Source organism: Pseudonaja textilis, chromosome 4 (assembly GCF_049901715.1).
Source record: "Pseudonaja textilis isolate UNSWEBS1 chromosome 4, rPseTex1.2, whole genome shotgun sequence".
NCBI lineage: Eukaryota > Metazoa > Chordata > Lepidosauria > Squamata > Elapidae > Pseudonaja > Pseudonaja textilis.
In genome coordinates, this window is record NC_141993.1 from 85,277,364 (window position 1) to 85,291,825 (window position 14,462).

A 14,462-nucleotide genomic window follows, 5' to 3' on the forward strand; every position below is an offset into this window, starting at 1 on the left:
CCCGTTGTAGAGGTGGTCTTCAGCAGGTTCTGACCAGTTCTGGAGAAGCGGTAGTGGAAATTTTGAGTAGTTTGGAGAACTGGCAAGTGCCACCTCTGACTGGCCCTGCCCCACCTATTCTCTGTCTGATCCAAGCTGGTCAGCTAGGTCTTTTGTTGTCCTGCACAGGAGAACGGGGCTGGAAAGCAGGTTAGTGGGTTGGGGAAGAAATGGGGATTTTGCAGTAACCTTCCCCTGTCATGTCCAGCAAGCCACATTCACAAAACCGGTAGTAAAATGTTTTGAATCCCACCATTGGTCAGTTGCAGGAATTGGGTATGTCTAGTTTAATGAAAAGATGGACCAAGGGCCCATTGCAGAGGTGGCATTCGGCAGGGTGTCATGACAACAGTGCTCCAATATTTGAGGAGCTGACACAAAGAAGCGGGAGTCAAGCTGAATAGCACCTGAAGGCTTTACAAGAAGCCATGGGGGGAAACTGTTGCTCTGAGTCTTCCATCTATGGGACAGAGCAAAAATAAAAATAAAATTTGCATCATTCTTTGATAGGTGCAGGGTTTTTCTTCCTTCCAAAATATTTGTTTTATTACATTAGAAGATGTAGATAATACATGAGGAAGTACAGACACCAGTTGGGTAGAGTGGAATTTATGCAATATAAATGAGAAATGGTTAACCCTGTGGCGGTTTTCCTACTTTAAAGAGAAGAAGGACAAAGTTTATGTTGATGTTAAATAGCATTTCCAGGATGTTAGTAAATGTAAGGATGCTTGAAACGTGCAAGTATGGTACTGACAATTGAGATGTGCATTAAATCATTTTATGATATAAAAAGACGTTCTATCTTAAGCTTAATGCTTAATTGCTGTACTCTGAGCTTGGATGTTTTCTTGCAGACGTTTCATTACCCAAACAAGCTAAAAGCATTAAAAGTATTAACGCTGCACTGATTTAATATTAATGCTTATACTAAGGTCTTCGCTGTATTGTTATTTATTATTGTTGTATAAATACAAAAAAAGAGAGAAGAAAATTCTGGTTTCTCTTCAGAGTGTATATAGGTTTTTCATATTTTACTAAGGATTTCCATGAAAATGCGTCGTTTAGTACCAGGACTGCCTCTTTATAGACACCAGGAGCAAATGTATCAAATTTAAACAAGAAAAAGCTGTGGTAGGCTTAGAAAGCATCACACAATCCACTAAACTTTTCCAAGCCTCCAGAAGCCCTGAAAACGTATGAAGATAAATAAATATAAATTACAGATAAATAAATAATTGTTGCATACACCTTGGTCTGTGTTCTATTTAGGTTTGTTCGATGTCTCCCAAGGATGCATTTTGGTGAATCCGTGGGTTGTAGTATCTCTGGAAGGGCCTGATTGGTTAGATTCTAGAAAAAGTGCAGAGAAGAGCAACCAGGATGATTAGGGGACTGGAGACTAAAACATATAAGAACGGTTACAGGAACTGGGCTTGGCTAGTCTAGTAAAGAGAAGGACCAGGGGAGACATGATAGCGGTCTTCCAATATTTGAGGGGCTGCCACAGGGAGGAGGGGGTCAAGCTATTTTCTAAAGCGCCTGTAAGCCAGACAAGGAATAATGGATGGAAACTGAACAAGGAGAGATTTAACCTAGAAATAAGGAGAAACTTTCTGACAGTGAGAATAATCAACCCAATGGAATAGAAGTTGCCTTCGGAAGTTGTGGGAGTGCCATCACTTGAGACTTTCAAGAAGAGATTGGGCTGCCATTTGTCAGAAATGGTGTAGGGTCTCCCGCTTGGGCAGGGGGTTGGACTAGATGACCTATAAGATCCCTTCCAACTCTGATTATCTGTTATCTGAATGCAATTAGTAAGCATATTGTAAATAATTATCTGCTTTAAGACACTGGATGGGTTGCCTGTTGGTTTCCAACACCAGGATGCACATACCATTGGAATGTCTCCTTAGGTTCATTTCTGTATCTAAAAAACAGAGAGAAATTAGGCTTTATTAATACTTAATATTCTCTGTCTCTGTATCTATTATCATCTCTATCTCTACATCAGAGTTGAAGGTTAAGATATACATAGTACATTCGTACAGTGGTACAGCTGTATAAGAACCAGTTTGGAATAATGCTTAAGGTATCAGGCTAGTAATTGGAGGTCTGAGTTTTAATCCTACAAAACCAGCTGGATAGTTTTGAGCCAGTCCCTCTCTTTCAGCCCTAGGAAGAAGGCAATGGGAAGCCACTTATGAAAATATTGTCAAGAAAACTGCAGGGATTAATCCAGATTTCTACTAGGAATTAATACTTGTTTGAAGGATCTCTCTCTCTCTCTCTCTCTCTCTCTCTCTCTCTCTCTCTCTCTCTCTCTCTCTCTCTCTCTCTCTCTTTTCCTCCCCCCACCCGCCACATACACACCATGGAGAACTGGTAGTGGAAATTTTGAGTAGTTTGGAGAACCGGAAAATACCACTTCTAACTGGCCCCGCCCCCATCTATTCTCTTCCTCCCGAGTCCCAGCTGATCGGCTGGGTCTTCTTTTGTTGCCCTGCACAGGAGAACGGAGCTGGAAAGCAGGTTAGTGGAGTGGGGAGGGAATGGAGATTTTACAGTATCCTTCCCCTGTCACGCCCACCAAGCCACACCGCACCCACCAAGCCACATCCACAGAACTGGTAGTAAAACAATTTGAATGCCATCACTGACACACAACTGTATAATAAGGTTGTGTTTTATTTTATTTTTTTTAAAAAACAAAACAGCCGTGGGACTATGAGCGTAGAGGAGACATATGCTTGCTTAGCAGGGGAAGACACTTCGCACATGCTCCCTTTAAACAGGTTTCCCTTTTCTCTCTTCTTCTCAGCTTCCCTGAATCCCTGACTTCTCTCAGGACCCGGTGCCTTTAAGAGCATATACCTTCTGTGAAACAAAACAGAATGCCTACCCGGTACCCTGTTCCCTTCTTGATCTATTACGGTCAGATGAGGTTATGCAGAGTTCATGACCAAACCGATAACCTGCCAAAACTTTACTTAAAACACAGTAGCAGCTCCTGGCAGTTTTGCAGTTTCATATGGGAATTCATGACAAGATTTACCTTCTAATTTTGGAATTGTCTATCTTCTGGGCCAAGGATGTGGCTTGTCCTTTCCTCCTCCTCCTCCTCCTCCTCCCAGTGATTAAGGGGTCTGACAAGGAGCAAGACAACTCAGGTTCTAGTCCCCCTTCAGCTACATAAGCTCAGAAGGTGACTTCTGGTCCATCTTCTCAGCATAAGACCTTCTCCTCATATGTTCACTAGGAAATTATGAAGAACTGGTTGAAGGACAAGGAATCTAACTCAGCCCGACAGAAATACTGTCAAGGAATACTTCTTCAGCCTAATGCATTTAAGTCTGAGGTCAAACAGAGAGCCAGTGTCATTCGGTGGCTAGGTGGTGGACTGACATTGAACATAGAACATCATCAGAGTTGGAAGGGACCTTGGAGGTCTTCTAGTCCAACCCCTCAAGCAGGAAACTATACCATCCCAGACAAATGGTTGTCCAGTCTCTTCTTAAAAGCTTCCAGTGATGGGGCACCCACAACTTCTGAAGGCAAGCCATTCCCCTGGTTAATTATTCTGATCGTTAGGAGGTTTCTCCTTAATTTTAGGTTGCTTCTCTCTGTTAGGGCTCTGACAACCCACCTCCATTGGTAATCATGAGTCTCTAGCTGCATTTCTCAGAGTAAAAAAAAAAAATCATTTATTAGGAGTGAACATGTCGGCATGACCTGGGAGCAGCTGACTCTGAGGCACATCATTCATCTCACCCTTCACCCTGGTCTTCCCTCACCCCCTGGATGTATATTCTCCAATGGGACACATCCATAGCCAAGAGTCATCAATCATGCTTTCCAGTAATAATCTTGTGCGCCAGAAGCTTTGGCGTGTTTGAGTGTTTTGAGTTGACACTCTCCTTGGTTAGTTTCCATCCTTCCAGCCACTGTGTTATTAACAACTGCAGTGATTCACTTGTGGCAAGAAAAGTCATAAAATGGGAGAAATCTGATTTAACAACTGTTTCGCTTAGCAACATAAATTTTGGGCTCAACTGTAGTCTCAAGTGCTCAGCCTGGCAAGGTATTGTCTGTAAGTATGAAACTCAGCTTGGAAGAATCACCACATTTTTATTCCAAAGGTGCTTTTTTCAAGAGGCAACTGGACTTTCTTCAGCTCTGAAGAGGCTTCTTGGATGAGAAGTGAAACTCACTTAACATCTTACTTATATTGTGGTTAGCCAGCAGCAGGTGCGGATGGCTGTGGAGAGTGAGGACTCAGATGAGGGGCCAGGACCATTAGGGATGATTGTGGGGCCTGACAGCAGTGATGAGGAGGTTCCTGAGGAGCCTGTGCTAAGTGCACTTGCACGCAGGATTGCTCGCAGGAAAGAGCAGCAACAACAGCACAGGCAACTCGGGAGTAAGGCTGAAAGGTAATGGCTCCTCCTTCAAGAAGATAAAAGCCAGCTGTGAAAGGAACGTACTTTGCAGAAGGCAAAGACGTTTTGAAACTCCAGCCTCGTGGACATTCCAATATCCTGAGTTTGTATTTGAAGATTATTGTATTGCAAATTATTTCTTGTCTGTTATCTTTTGGCAAGTCTCGCACAGTTTGGTGAGGCTTGTGCTTATCACAGCTAATTATTTTGTAAAAGCATTACAAGGTTTCTGTTCCCTTTGGATTGTGTTTGATATGTTGGAAAAGGGCGTGGGTCAGAACAACTTAGTAACATAAATTTGGACTCAATTGTGGTTGTTAGTCGAGGACTACTTATATAACCCTATTGGACTGTATTCATTAAGGATTGAATATACAAGGGCAATGAAGTTTTGCAAAAAGAAATTCCCTCATGGGACAGCTAGAAGAGATGTCTACAGTTGTAGGGTCTCCTGCTTGGGTGGGGGGGTTGGACTAGATGACCTATAAGATCCCTTCCAACTCTGATTATCTGTTATCTGTTATCAGTTGCAGTGGAGTGGAGTCTCACATTCTGTATTTTCCTTTTGCCTAATTTCAAACGGTTCTCTGCGAACAATTCCTTCCTCCAGACTAAATGGGGTATTTCTTTACCTCCCTTATTTTTCTCCTCCATCTTTAACTGTGTCTGTCCTCTTGGTGTGTTATGACAAAAAGTGTGCATTGAGGGCGATGGGGGAAGGGATTACAAAATTCATGCCAAAGAGCCTGAATATTATTGATGTGAATTAAAATTCCAGTCTAGATTAGAATGTGAAAAGTTCGAACACGAAATGTTTATAACAAAACCATGAAAAAAGCAACATGAAATAATCTGTCTGGGAAGACTCAGGATCATAAAATAAGAAACTCTATTGTCGTTTTTTTTTCTGTGTACACAGGGGCACACATTAAAAAATGAAATTCTGATGCCCACTCTTAAAAAAAAAAAAAGAATAGAATGAGATGGAAGGGACCTTGAAGGTCTTCTAGTCCAGCCCCCTACTCAAGCAGGAGAATCTATATCATTTCGGATAAGGGACTGTCTAGACTCTTCTTAAAAACATCCAGTGATGGAGTACCCGCCATTTTTGAAGGCAAAGCTGTTCCACTGGCTAAATGTCCTCACTGTTAGGAAGTTTCTCCTGAATTCTAGGTTGCTTCTCTCTTTGGTTGTTTCTTCTCCTGCCCTCTGGTGCTTTGGAGAATAATTTGACCCCCTCTTCTTTGTAGCAGCCCCTCAAATACTGGAATACATGTCACCCCTAATTCTTTTTTTCTTTAAATTAGCCAAACCCAAATCCTGCAGCCGTTCTTCGTATGTTTTAGCCTCCAGGCCTTTGATCATCGTAGTTGCTCTTATTTGCACTTTTTCCCAAGTCTCAACATCTTTGTTGTAGTACGGTGACCAAAATTGGTTGCAGTATTCCAGGTGTGATCTTAGTAGGGTTATGATATAATATGCACATATACATGTGCTGTATATATGCACACTGTTCTGTATTCTGCACAGTAGTGCATTTGTAAGCTGTGCGGATGCAGATAGATAACTCAACAAGACGTCCATAACAAAGTACATTTATTGGTTCATCAGGTATCCTCATAACTCACATTTGTGATGAAGTTCTTCTTTAATGACCAATCCTTTGCATATGTGTCTTGTAGGTAAAAAGATGATAAAGCCTCAACCCCATGATGATTGAAGCGGCTGCATGATATTAATCTTTCTATCCCATAATCGTAGTGGTAGTGGGTAGAGCTGCTACCATGAAGCTGTGTTCAGGCAAGAGAGAGGAAACCTCCCCCAACCCATTGAGGGTCAATTTAGTGCCCAATCAGGAATACAGATGTGGTCACATGATATGGACTACATTTCCCAGGATACCTTAACTACATTTACCATGATGCATTCCCTTAAGGGGACAGCGCACAATGGCTATCTAACTATCCAGTTGCCATACACTGGCTGGACAGCACACACACACACACACACACACACACACACATATACATACATAAATACACACATGCACATATATACATATGTATATTAATCACAGTCCACTTTGAATACATAGCAGAAAAAGCAGTATTGAGAGTTAACAAGGTTGATACTATGGTATAAAGCCATTACAGAATCTAGTTGTTGCGCTTTGGATACCATGAAGCCTCTTCCCAGAAGGTAACAAAGATAACCAGCCGTGGAAAGGATCTGTAGCATCCCAAACAATACCGGCCAAACATCGCTTTTATGCCATGTCCTGGATAGAAGGACGTGGACTTCCAATCATCTTTTCTGCCATCCTCACCACTCTCTGCACAGCCTTCCTGTTCGAAATAGTAATACCTCCAAACCACACAGTGGATATGACAGGATGCTTTCAATCGCCCCTCTTTAGAAAGTGGTCAGGAGAGGGTAGGATGTGCTTTTTTTCATATGACACTGAAAATGTAGGTGCTGTTGTGTCTGCTTCACCAGTGTCTCACTGTCTGATCATTTAATCAAAGGACAGCTATTATATCCGGGCTGCAAAAATCTAGATGATCATTAGGATGTGGTGGCATCTCATGACTCAGATTTTTATAACCCAGATATGAGAGCATCCTGAAGCTGAATGCATTTGCACTGCAGTGTTTCCATTCCCTTCTCTCTACCCACGCATTGATCGAGAACAGCTAGGTCTCCTCGAGATTACGGAGCAAAATGGCATTATTTAACATAGTTTCCCATTCCTGTCCTTTCAACCCAGTAGTTTGCCCTCTACTTCTGAACCCAGCTGTTCCCTATTCGTCTAGAAACCAGCTGTTCCCTATTTGTCTAGGGCAGCAAAACAGCTGTAGTCCGATACCCTTCGTTCTTGGACATGACCTTACTTATAATCTTGGAAAGCACAAGTGATTCAGCAATAGTGGCAAAGAAAACAAAAAGCAAACCAGAAGAAGAACAGGGTTAATGAGCTTTGAGATAAACAACAGTCAAGGCAAACACTTTATAACGTCCATTTCTCTGACTGCTCTTGTAGACCAGATATGCTACGGTTTTCTTCTATACATGTATGTTTGCTCACTTTGACTGGGTGGTGGGAAGAGAGCTAATCACTCAACCCTATTATAAATCACGGAGACATGTGAGCATCTCCTGAGGAGACACCCCCCCAGTTTCCTGCAAAAATTCTTTAGATATTTTGCTACCCAAGGATACTTTGAAGGCATCTCTGCTGTTCGGTCTGCTGAAGGCTGGTAGTGTAATGTGTAAATTGCCTCTGTCAAAAAGGGTTGCATTTGAGATAATGTGAAGTGATAGCTAGTTTTGAGTTGTGATGTCCCAAGTCATCTCTTGGGCCTGCTCGGGTGATAAACATCGCAATGAGGCTGGCTTAAGAAGAAGAAGAAGAAGAGAAGAAGAAGAAGAAGAAGAAGAAGAAGAAGAAGAAGAAGAAGAAGAAGAAGAAGAAGAAGAAGAAGAAGAAGAAGAAGAAGGAAGAAGAAGAAGAAGAAGAAGAAGAAGAAGAGAGAAGAAGAAGAAGAAGAAGAAGAAGAAGAAGAAGAAGAAGAAGAAGAAGAAGAAGAAGAAGAAGAAAAGTTGAATGGACAGGGACAAATGAGACCAGCAAGAAAACTATTAAAAGAGATGTTAGAACTGAATAGAAATATAGAGTTGGGAGCCAAAAAAAAGCCCTTTGTATTCTGAGGAATATTTTGTGGTCCTCATTTTGTGTTAAAATCCAGTATTGGGGTGGAGACCTACTTAAAGCAGCAGATCCACAATTTTTTGACAGGTGTGAGGGCTAAATTATGGCAATACACCCGCTCCCCAAATTAAGGCCAAGCAATTGTATGAGTGGAGGAAAGCAGCATTTTTTGAGAATCCTTTTGATGCTGAGGGCTGATAAGAGAATAACAGCTTTGGAAGGGACCTTAGAGGTCTTCTAGTCCAACCCCCTGTTCAAGCAAGAAACCCTATACCATGCCACAAAAGTGGCTGTCTAGTCTCTTCTTAAAATTCTCCAGTGATGAAGCACTCACAACCCACAATGGCAAGCCATTCCACTGATTAATTGTTGTAACAGTCAGGAAGTTTCTCCTTATTTCTCGATTGTTTCCTTGATTATTTTCCAACTGTTGCTTCTTGTCCTGCCTTCAGGTCCTTTGGAGAATAAGTTGACCCATTCTTCTTTGTGGCAGCCCCTCGGGAGTTAACTCTGTGCTACCTCAAAATCGTGCCATTGTTTCAAAAAAACAGAATAACAGGGTTGTAAAGAGCCTTGGAAGCAGAGGTGGGTATTCAGCAGGTTCTGACCAGTTCTGGAGAACCAGTAGTAGAAATTTTGAGTAGTTTGGAGAACCAGCAAATCCCACCTCTGACTGGAGATTTTACAATATCCTTCCCCTGCCATGCCCACCAAGCCACGCCAACAGAACTGTTAGTAAAAATATTGAACCACACCACTGCTTGGAAGACTAATAGTCCAACCCGCTGCTCAAGCAGGAACCCTATAACCATTGTGGACAAATGGCTGTCCAATCTTTTCTTAACAACCTCCATGGATGGACCATCCACAATTCCTGAAGTCAAAACTGTTTCATTGGTTAATTGTTCTCACTGTCAGGAAATTCTTCCTTAGTCCTAGGATGGATCTCTCCTTAATAATTTCCATCCATTGTTTCTTGTCCTGCTTTCAGGTGCTTTGAAGAATAGGTTGACTTCCTCTTCTTTGGGACAACCCTTCAAATATTGGAAGATGTCACCCCAGTCCTTCTCTTCTTCTTGGGTACTAGGCATACCCAATTCCTGCAACCCTTCTTCATATGCTTTAGCCTCCACTCCCTTAATCATCTTTGTTGCTCTTCTCTGCACTCTTTCCAAAGTCAGCCACCCCTGTTGCATGTCTGCAGTTGACTTCCTCTTGCGTAGAGAGTGTGGCACCGGAATGTGGAGTTCAGCAATGTAGAGAACGACTAGTGTGTTTACCCAAGCAGAAAGGCAGGGTATAAATGGAATAATTTAAAATACTGTACTTATGTAGGAGTAAAAGACCTTGTCTACTTTACTTTTGTGATGCATTGAAGATCCGTTAATTCCAGCCATATTCAGGTAGTCTTCCAATTATGACCATACAACTGAGCCCCAAATTTCTGTTCTAGTCCGATCCCCTGCTCAAGCAGGAGACCCTGTACCATTTCAGACAAGTGGTTGTCCAGTCGTTCATTGAAAATCTCCAATGATGGCGAACCCACAACTTCTGAGGGCAGGCTGTTCCACGGATAATTGTTTAATTCTCAGGAAATTTCTCCTTACTTTTAGGTTGGTTCGTTTTCCGATTAGTTTCCCTCCATTGCTTCTTGTTCTACCTTCAGGTGCATTACGGTCACAATTACTATTAATTCTCCTTCCTTTCACCCATCTCCTCCCACTTATGACTGTATGACCGTAACTTTGTTGCTTGTATCTTAATGGTTTTTTGACTATTTCCTAGTATGATTTGATTGCTTATTGCACCCTATGATTATTATTAAGTGTTGTACCTGATGATTCTTGATTCTTGATGAATGTATCTTTTCTTTTATGTACACTGAGAGTTTATGCACCAAGACAAATTCCTTGTGTGTCCAATCACACTTGGCCAATAAAGAATTCTATTCTATTCTATTCTATTCTATTCTATTCTATTCTATTCTATTCTATTCTATTCTATTCTATTCTATTCTATTCTTAAGAGTAAATGCACCAAGACAAATTCCTTGTGTGTCCAATCACACTTGGCCAATAAAGAATTCTATTCTATTCTATTCTATTCTATTCTATTCTATTCTATTCTATTCTATTCTATTCTATTCTATTCTATTCTATTCTATTCTATTCAGAACAGCTTGACGTCCTCTTCTTTGTGGCCTTTCCTTAGATATTTGAAGATTGCTATCATGTCACCCCCTAGTCCTTTTCATTAAACTAGATGTACTCAATCCCCTTTCCTTCTCTCCTCCCCCCCCCTCAATATAACCAACCAATTTTCCTTCTTTCTCTTCCTATTGAGTTGTGTCCATGTGGTTCACTTTGGTTGCCAAAAGCAGTTTAGGAAAGGATTGCAACTGGTGAAATCTCAGAAGATCCTCCAAGAGACTCTTGTCACTCACAGAGGAAGTCTGTAGAGATGCTCAGTCATCCATGTCATGGTTATCCCAAAGGTGTTTTTTTTCAGGAGGCAACTGGACTCTCTTGTTTTTTCTTTTGAAGATGTTTCACTTCTCATCCAAGCTCTGACTGGATGGCGGGGAATGGAAAGATTTATGCTCTTTGCAGACAGCTGGTCATTTGCATTAGGGAGTCGTTGGGGCCACTTGGAAGTGTGAGTTTCCTGTTAAATCATTCGGGATGGTTCCTGAATGGATCTCCTGGGGAAATTTTTACAGAAATTCTCAATCATCCAGATCACAGTTGTCCCAAAGATGCTTTTGCAACAGACAACTGGACTTTGGGGTTTTGTTTTTTTTCTTACAAACATTTTACTTCCCATCTGTGAACTGAAGATGCTTCTTCAATGAGAGGTGATACATTTTCAAAGAAAACAACAACAGCAACCAACAAATCTGGTCACGTTGCCAATTTCAAAAGCCATTACAAAAATTTATGCCACCAGATAAAAACTGAATGCACCAATTATCACATTAAACAAGAGGAAAACCTTCTACACACCAATTCCACCTGCGCTTTCTACAATTTTATAAACAACAAACTGAAAGACTCAAGGTCCATCCCACCCCTGAAAGAACCTAATGGTAAAGACTGCAACAACGACACTATTAAAGCCAACCTCTTTAACGTATTCTTTGGCTCAGTATATGTAAACAGCAATGGATCATGCCCAGTATTTCCTAATCGAACCACAGACAACTACAATGATCTAATACTTATCGATTTTACAGAAGACAGTGTTGAAAAAGCACCATGCAATCTAAAACCATCTCTATCTATTGGACCCGGATGGAATATGTGCTGACTTCTTAAAAAAGCTATCCACTGCCATAGCCGAACCTCTAAGCATAATCTTTGAAAAATCTTTCAGGATCAGCTCCTTGCCAAATCTATGGTCACAAGCCACAGTCATCCCCATCTTCAAAAAGGGAGACCCCAGCCTAGTTGAAAATTACAGACCAATCTCCTTATGCTGCGTCACCTGTAAAGTCATGGAATTAGTTATTAACCAATCCATTATCCTCCACTTAGAGACAAACAACATACTCTCTAATAAACAATTTGGTTTTAGGAAAAAACTATCCTGTAATCTGCAACTCTTACACTGCAAAAACATATGGACTACACAACTCGATCGGGGCAAAGCAATAGACGCAATCTACATAGACTTCTGTAAAGCCTTTGATTCACGACAAACTACTCCTAAAACTAAAATCTTACAGTATCTCTGGATACCTGCATAACTGGATAGAAGCATTCCTGTCAAACAGACAATAAATGGTCAAAATTGGGAGTGTCCTATCAAATTCTGTACCTGTCAACAGTGGGGTCCCCCAGGCAGCGTTCTAGAACCAACTCTCTTCATACTCTACATAAATGACCTCTGTGATCATATCAAGAGCAACTGCGTTCTCTTCGCTGATGATATAAAGCTATTCAACACCACAGACAATACTGCTACCCTTCAAAAAGACCTTGACTATGTATCAGAATGGTCAAACAAATGGCAACTTCAAATCTCAACAAATAAATGCTCTGTCTTACATATTAGCAAAAAAAAATCAGAAAATAAAATATAAGCTGAATAGTCAAGACCTTGTTGATGATCCAAGTTCTGTAAAGGACCTTGGAATACTCATCTCTAATGATTTAAGTGCTAGAGCCCACTGTAACTACATAGCCCAAAAGACATTAAGAGTTGTTAACCTAATCCTATGTAGCTTTTTCTCTGGTAATATCACACTACTAACTATAGCATACAAAACATTTGCTAGACCAATACTCGAATACAGCTCATCAGTATGGAACCCACATCACGTCTCTGATATTAACACAGTTGAGAAAGTCCAGAAATATTTCACAAGAAGAGTTCTCCACTCCTCTACTCGTAGCAGAATACCTTATGCCACCAGACTTGAAATTCTAGATCTAGAAAACCTAGACCTACACTGCCTTCAGTCTGATCTAAGTAGAGTATATAAAATCATACATTGCAATGTCCTACCTGTCAATGAATACTTCAACCATAACAATACAAGAGCAAACAATAGATACAAACTCAAGGTTAATCGCACCAAACTTGATTGCAGGAAATATGACTTCAGCAACAGAGTGGTCAATGTCTGGAATACTCTACCTGACTCTGTGGTTTCTCCCCCAAACCCCAAAAACTTTAACCTTAGACTGTCTACTATTGACCTCACCCCTTTCCTAAGAGGTCTGTAGGGGGCGTGCATAAGCGCACCAACGTGCCTACCGTCCCTGTCCTATTGTTTCTTTTTACATACATATATATTTATTTTTCTTATATATGTCCATGTATTCACAACCATGTTTTTACTTATACCTATTATCTTGCAAGCAATCGACAAATTAATTAAATAAATAAATAAATAAATAAATAAAGTTCAATTGGCTTTTGGAAAAGCACTTTTGGGATCTCCTGGGGAACTATAGCGATGTTAATTCTGTTTGGATTCCAAGTCAATTATGGTGAGATTCTCCTTCTTCCTTAATTTTCTAGCGATGATAAACATACTGCACATTTCACAAACACTTGCTCCAGGATAACTCTACCACCCACAGAAACACCCAGATGTAGACACTCACCCACACTCACAGAAAAAGACTCGTGAAAGATAACCTTCCTCATTTTGCTGGAGACTCCCACACCGATCCAGAATTGATATATGTGTATCTGTAAGCATGGGCATATACGTGTCTTTGAATTGAAAATGCGTGGGGAGAAAAATGGCCGATATGCAATGTCCTAATTAGAATTGTTTCTGTCTCACAAGAGAGATTGGAGGCTGTTATTTATGAATATGAGTTGGTTTGGGGGTAAAAAATATATTTTTTTAAAAAAAATATCCAAGCACCATCTGTTTACGAGAGAACAGGAAGAATTTCAATGGGCTTCGGACCATGAAGAGTAATGTTTGTGTAACAGGCTCATAAAATCAATTTCTAATAGTTACAGGTGCCTCCCCCCCACCCCCCAGGAATTAAATAGACTGTTAAGTTATTCCATCTGTTGGGGAAATATATTAAGGGCACAAGGTAAACGGTGGCCAATTACCTTGCACATAACTGCAGTACACAGTGACACTGGACGTATGAAAGCTCACAAGCCACGCAAAATCCCACATATATACAGTGCACAAAGAGATGGCCTTACCTAAAGACACAATTGGGGACTTCTGTTGGCAGCCTTCCTTCAGAGATGTGGGTGTTCTATACCTCGGCAGAGACAAGAACTTCACCAGCTGTTGCTGAGATAAGAGGAATCAATCTGCTTGTAAGGCTTCTTGGTGTACAAAACATTTTTGGAGTCACATCTGAATGAAATTCATAGCAAGGGAGAGAAGGGGGAAGGAAGGGAGGGGAGAGAGAGGGAGAGGGAGAGACATTGTTAGGCTATAGCCTTCTATTGAATTTCATTCCCAATGAGGAACAAAGGTGCTTTATTCATGAGGCAATTGGACTTTCTGTTTTTTTCTTTTGAAGACATTTTGCTTCTCATCCAAGAAGCTTCTTCAGCTCTGACAGGATAGTGGGGAATGGAATGGAATCGTGTCAGATCAGAAGAAGCATCTTGGATGAGAAGCGAAACGTCTTCGAACAAAGCACCTTTGGGACAACCATGGCCTGGAGGACTGAGAATCTCTACAAACTTCCAATGGGGAACTGTTCAGCTTCCATGTCTAACCTCCAATATCGATCGCCATGAGGCCAGCTGATGAGTGAGAATTGAAGTGGGTTGATTGAATCCTC

The 14,462-nt window shown here is 41.1% G+C and overlaps 1 long non-coding RNA gene across 2 annotated transcripts in view; it reads right to left on the reverse strand.

The window, feature by feature from the left end:
• LOC148125913 (uncharacterized) overlaps positions 1–14,462 on the reverse strand; it is a 46,507-nt gene that overhangs the window by 484 nt on the left and 31,561 nt on the right. Inside the window, exons 2-4 of one of the 2 annotated variants that reach the window (XR_015743381.1) lie at positions 13,867–14,026; positions 1,937–1,969; positions 1,291–1,392 (exon numbers count right to left, since the gene is read on the reverse strand). This is a non-coding gene — a long non-coding RNA (uncharacterized LOC148125913). The remainder of the gene's footprint in view (positions 1–1,290; positions 1,393–1,936; positions 1,970–13,866; positions 14,027–14,462) is intronic. The other variant, XR_015743382.1, reaches the window with a different exon arrangement.